Genomic DNA, 6,099 nt, shown 5'->3' with positions numbered 1-6,099 from the left:
TGGTAGCTCCGATTGATGTGATTCCAATTGCACTAGAACCAGTATGAAATTATCTTTTTGATGCCACTGACCTTGTATTTTTAGGATTTTTTGTGCGGTTTTTAATAAATAAAACTGGATCAGTGTTTCTGGTTAGTATTTTGAGTCTCAAAAATTGAAAAATAAATATTTTTGAATGATTCCAATTGTGTTGATCTTGTTTTGTTACGGTGCATCTAGGAAAAATACCAGTAGCCTCTTTTAGTGGTATTTTGTCTCTGTTTATGGTTGTATGGGTGTCACATGCAATGATAGGATTAAAGTTTGCCTCGCCGATGTATTGCCAATTGCTAGTTAGTTGGGTAGATTAACGAAGGACTCTACCTCTAAACCCGTTAGCAGTTGTTTTTCAACCGTGAGGGAAACTAACTCAGACCCCTATCTACGCCGACTACTTTCAAGGTCATCTGAAGCATCTCTACTACGCCAACAAAGCAAAAGCCAATACCTTCAAGATCCGCTGAAGCATCTCCACTCCGTCAAGAAAGCAGAAGCCCCAACAGGACCGCAAGGCAGACTCTCTGAGTTTTTCCGAAAGCCCGATGAAAAATCTTAAGGGTGGAAGACTTCGTCTTCCACTAAAAGTTGGAGCTACCCCTAACTTTTTTTTAACCTTTCTAACACACCGTTGGAAACGTAGGATGCACTAACCCCTCTTGAAGCCGTGGACTACACAACGCCCTCTGAAGATGTTTGACTCAAGACGGGAGATAAATAGCTTCTCCAAGGAGCGCCCAACAAGACCCGTGGCCGAAGCTTATCGTTTTTAACGCCCCCTCCCCGAGGAACAATTTTAAGGGAGGAAGACTTCGTCTTCCACTAAATTTTAGCTAACTCTAAAAAGTTTTCAACCCTGCTAAGGCACCATTGGAGTGCACTAAATTTCCGAAGTCATGAGCTCCACTAGGGTCGTTAAGAAGCTACAGGTCTAACATCTGCAGGGAGTAGTCAACCTCTTCATGAAGCTCGCCGTCGGCAGGAATCCATCATGTCTGCTAGAAGATGAAGCAACAACCTTCTCTACAACTGCACATCTACAGAAGAATGGAGTCTAACTTTAGTTAAGTTTTACAACTCCTCTAGTTCTACACTCAGTAATCTCGGGACGAGATTATTTTAAGGGTGGAAGATCTGTAACACCCCAACTTTTGCAACCTTGATTAGTTGTTCTTATTGCAAAAATTGGGGGGAACAAAAACTTTTTCCATAGACTAATTAAGATGAATTGCCTTGATCTGTTTGTTATGATGAATTGCCTTGATCTGTTGGTAGATGAATTATCTTGATTTGCTTGTGAGTTTTGTCTTGAGCTACCTCTTAGAACAACACCTCTAGTGGTTAAACCAGCAACTCACCCAATAAAACACATGTGTGGCTTAGGAGGAATTTTTTCCTTCTTACTACATCAAGCTCTTCTTCTGATGATAACATGAGTGTGCCATCATGATCTTCCTCTTTGTGGTACAAGATAGCTCAATCCTACTTAATTCAAAACCTGGGATCATCTACCCCTAGCTACATCCCTCTCTTATACCCACTCATCCTTGTTGGTTATGAGGCCATGTCGACCATCTGTGTTGACAGGCTTAAAATGTCCAGACTTTGGCAATTGATCTCTAAGCACCCACAACTGTTATTGTTGATCTCAATGCATGGATCCCATCTATGCAATACCCTCTTCGACCTCCACGTCCTGCATGTCTCAGTCAATCCTTGCAACTCATATATTCAACTTTATCTGGTATCCTATCCCATGTTCCAGCACCAGATCACTTCTTCCTCTTTTACCTCTTGTTTTTATTTTTATCCAAGTTTAATCTTCACAAAACCAAGAGTGGGAATGATGGGTACATTTTGTAGCCACCATCTACCCTTGAGAACACCCCTCCATAAATTAGTTTTCCTCCTCAAAAACCCTATTGTTTTCCTTCTCTAGTTTTGATCACCAAACTACTTCTAGTTTTATTAAATCTTTTCAAGATATTTCTTCAAACAAGACAAAGAACTGAAATGGGTTTTGTTTTTCATCCCATTTCTACCAAGTACTGATTTCTAAAACATTACTCTCTATTTTGCTTTCCTTTTTAACAGAAAGCTTGTTTATGGTATCTACACCATTTCTTGTTTTCCTCTTGCTTATTTTACATTTGAGAAAAACTCTACTTTACTTGAGAAAGTAAGTAGAATATTTTGAACTTCTATGTTCCAACTAGTTTCCTCTCCACATTTTCAAATTCCATTCCACTTGAGTCATTCCCAATTGTCCCTAGACAATTGAGGTGTTTCAAATACTTTTCAAATAAGTTCCATTTCAAATGACAACTCTTGCACATCTTGTGTACATCTCTGATCTACCCCATAATGTTCCTTCATCCTCCAATTCAGGATCAAGTAGATGATCTCTTGATACTTTCTATTGGTCTCCCTTCAACTAAACCCTAGACTCTGAGAGTATTTCAAACCACTCCCAATTAACCTCTTATTTGTAGAGCAACTTATAAATTTCATCCTACCCATCTCAATCATCTATTCTTTTCCATCATCACCTTGACCTCATGAATTGGTGATTTCTGCCACCATATTCATCCTTGTGAGTACATGGTTACTTCACTCACCATGTCTCTTAGTCTTTCTCTATAATTGTCTAAATCACTATCTCCACCATCATCCCTTGGCCAAATTGATAATTTGATTAAGTTGCTTTATTCTTGAACATTGGCACCTATTTTTATCATCTCTCTTCCTTATTTAAGCACATCATCTAAACCACCATCTTGGCAAAGAATCATGTGGCACCATCTTGATCAACATGCATGGTGAAAGCTTCCTTTGTTGACTCATTTTTGCATGACACAAAGGTGGGCGCCGGCCATGCTATGCCATGGCACACATGTGCATCATACCTCTCCATCTCTCTCCCTCACACAATTACTCCACCTTGGGAAACCTCTCTTTTCTTTGTCTCTTCCCAATGCCACTAATAATTTCAGCTTGGGTCAATTTTCCCTTCCCCAAGCCAGCCACCCATCTCCACCAATCAAAGAGGAGGCAGCCACCCCTCTCCCTCTATAAAAGGGGCTTGGCCGGCCACCTCCCCATCCTTTGCTTCTCATTTTTGGACACTCCACTCCTTCCTCCACTCTCTCACACCCTTCCCCTACCTCTTCCCCACGAGCTGAAGCTCCACCAAGGCTCCATGGCCGGCAATGGCCCTGAGAGCACACCAAACCGCAGCTCCCTTCCTCCCTCAAGCTTCCCCTCACCATGAGACACTGGTGGAAAAAAGGGCTTTGGTCGCGGTTGGCAACTGCCATTAGTCGCGGTGGCGCAACCGCGACCAAAGCAGCGCGACTAAAGGCCCCCCCTTTAGTCGCGGTTCCTTACGAACCGCGACTAAAGGCCCGTCCACGTGGGCCGCAGGCGAGCGCCAGGGCGGAGGACCTTTAGTCGCGGTTCTTCTGGCCAACCGCGACTAAAGGCCTCCGCAGGGTTTAGGGTTTTAGCCCCCCTCCCCCTAAATCTGGTTTCTTTTTAATTTGTATTGTTTTATTTCTTTTGGGTTTTAATTTTGAAGGAGTTTCACATATTCTACGGTACTGTATACATACATGCATATGAATATACAATTTCAAACAAATTTGAAATTAGAACCAAAAAGAATTCAAGAGGAATATACAATATATATTCAATATCGGATGACCATATACAATATATTTTCAATATCGGATGACCATATACAATTTTGAACAAGTTAGTTACAAATTCTGGTGCATATAAAGTTCTACGTCATCGTAATAGTGTTCTCCTCTAGGATCGATGACTTCCCTCGCCAACCATCCAGCTAGTTCCTCTTGAAGTGGTCGGAAGCGAGCTTCTGGACTAAGCGTCTTCCGGAGGTTATTCCTCAGGATGTTGTTCTCACACGTCTGGTCCCGCTCATTGCAGTATCTCCGGATCCTCTCACAAACATAGTATCCACATAGATTGGTCCCCGGTGGCTGAATATCCCCAGTCGTCCGCACTGCCATTTTAAAATGTAGCTCCTTTTTGAATTCACCGACCTTGGTATCTACGAACCGTCTCCAAACCCTACGAGGCAAAGAAAATTAAATAAACAAGAGAGTTATTAATTAGTTACTTGATATTAGGAAATGATGAACGAAATAGGCCGATCGATATAGAGCGCAAATGAATGAAAATAATTACTTTTGCATCATTTTTCTCATGTCGCCCCAAATCGCCGGATCCATATTCAGAGAGTCGTGGACGAGAACTGAGGAGGTCTGAACTTTAATTACCATAAGAATCCAGTGGAACCTGCGGACACGATACATGCACAGTCATGCATAACTCATCGATTAGCCACATACCATAAACAAAAGAGAATGTGCTCAAGACAGAAACACTCACCCAAAATGGTAAGGAAATAGAATATCACTTTTCTGTTGCTGTTTTCTAATAAACCGCCACAGGTCATCCTCCACGTCGGGGTGGTGTTCTAACACATATGAATTAACGATGTGTGGGTCAATGAACCCAACATCATGGATGTTCCTTATTCGCATTTCCCGCTTCTTCATTCTGCATAATATATAGCGTACACAACAAGATAGTTAGGACAATATATATATATATATATATAGTGCAGGCCGGCAATGAACGAGATGGGGTAGAAATTAATAAATCACTTACGTAACGTAGCAACCGATGATAGATTTGTCGAGGTCGCTAAGATTGAACAGCTGGAACAATTCACTCAGAGGAATTTGTACCCAGTAATGTTTGAAGTGATGCTCATATCTAACTTCCGCATAGATATACTCTTTGGCGTTTTTATGTTTTATGTAACCCTTGTACCAATTTAGCAGACCTAGCATTTGTCGAGGTAGATCCTCTTCTGCGCAGGCTCGACGAGAGGGCCATTCTTCACATATGTAAATACTACGTCCTTCATTGGCGCCTCATCAAGGCCTAGCAATGCACGAAGAGTGATACCTAACTCGGCCGCTTGTTCTCTGGCACTCGTTACGGTCAATCCATGTCAGCCGCAGCTGCTATGATATCGGGGCATCCGGATCGGCGGCTTGCACTATGAGCGGGGCGATCGATTGTTTACTTTGTTCCCCGAGCTGGGCAACTTCTTTCCCCCTTTCTAATTTTGACTCGGCCTCGTCCTTCAAGGCTTTCTTCTCCGCCAACTCTTTCCTGTTCTTGAACGCGAGTGCTTGCCTACGAAGTTCACGTAAATAGTCGTCAGGCAGATTCTTCGCGGCTTGGGACGGTGTGTTCAAAAATGACTTAGCCCACTGCTTTTCCTTGTCAGAATATACTGGCTTGGGCTCGCCTCTATTTTCTTCTTGACGCCCGCCTTCCATTTCTCTAAATCAGCAGCCGCGCCCGCCTCGACTTCCTCGGCACTACTTTCCCAAGACCTCCTGGGGAGAGGCTTCAGTGATACCTCCGGTACCTTTGTTTTCTTAGGTACGTAAGGGTCCGGGTTAATAACCCAGGACTGCTTCTGCTTCTTCGCCGGAGGTGGATTGGGGGGCGGTACCGGTGTCTGATCACCCGCCGGATGAGGACTGGGGGGCGGCGTCGGCTGACGTGAATGAGGTGTATTAGGTGAAGCACCACTGCCACCGTCACCGCCACCGCCACCGTCACCGCCACCGCCACCGTCACCGCCACCGCCACCACCACCACCGTACGGGGGTGGACTTGTTGGCGCCTCGCCTGGAAACTTGATAAATTTCTTACGCCATAGAATGAATCGGCGCTTGACATCTCCAAGTCTTTTCACCCCTTCAGTGTAGCAATGTCAATGTCCAGGTCCTCAAACCCTTGGACTATCTCCTCCACCGTGACACGAGCATAGCCATCTTGAATGGGGTTGTTGTGGTGGAGTGCTCCAGGTGGTAAAGCACTGCCGATGGCTACCTTCATGGACATGTTCCCAATAGGATAATACAGATGACATGCTTTCATCTCCTTTATATCGTCCACGGGGTAGCGAGGAGGCTCCGGTGCAGTAATTTCGACCACCAGAGGCTCCGGTGCAGT

General features: G+C 44.0%; 1 long non-coding RNA gene across 1 annotated transcript; it reads right to left on the bottom strand.

Annotated features, from left to right (window-relative positions):
• Positions 1 to 3,723: 3,723 nt before the first annotated feature.
• LOC139835261 (uncharacterized) lies at positions 3,724 to 4,499 on the bottom strand. Its single transcript, XR_011751046.1, has 2 exons — positions 4,246 to 4,499; positions 3,724 to 4,128 (listed from the first exon to the last, which is right to left on the bottom strand). It is a non-coding gene; the product is annotated as an uncharacterized lncRNA (long non-coding RNA).
• Between the last annotated feature and the right edge of the window lie 1,600 nt (positions 4,500 to 6,099).

The sequence above is a fragment of the Lolium perenne genome, chromosome 2, assembly GCF_019359855.2.
Source record: "Lolium perenne isolate Kyuss_39 chromosome 2, Kyuss_2.0, whole genome shotgun sequence".
NCBI lineage: Eukaryota > Viridiplantae > Streptophyta > Magnoliopsida > Poales > Poaceae > Lolium > Lolium perenne.
Note: the sequence above shows the minus strand (reverse complement) of the source record. Positions and strands in the feature narration are given on the sequence as shown.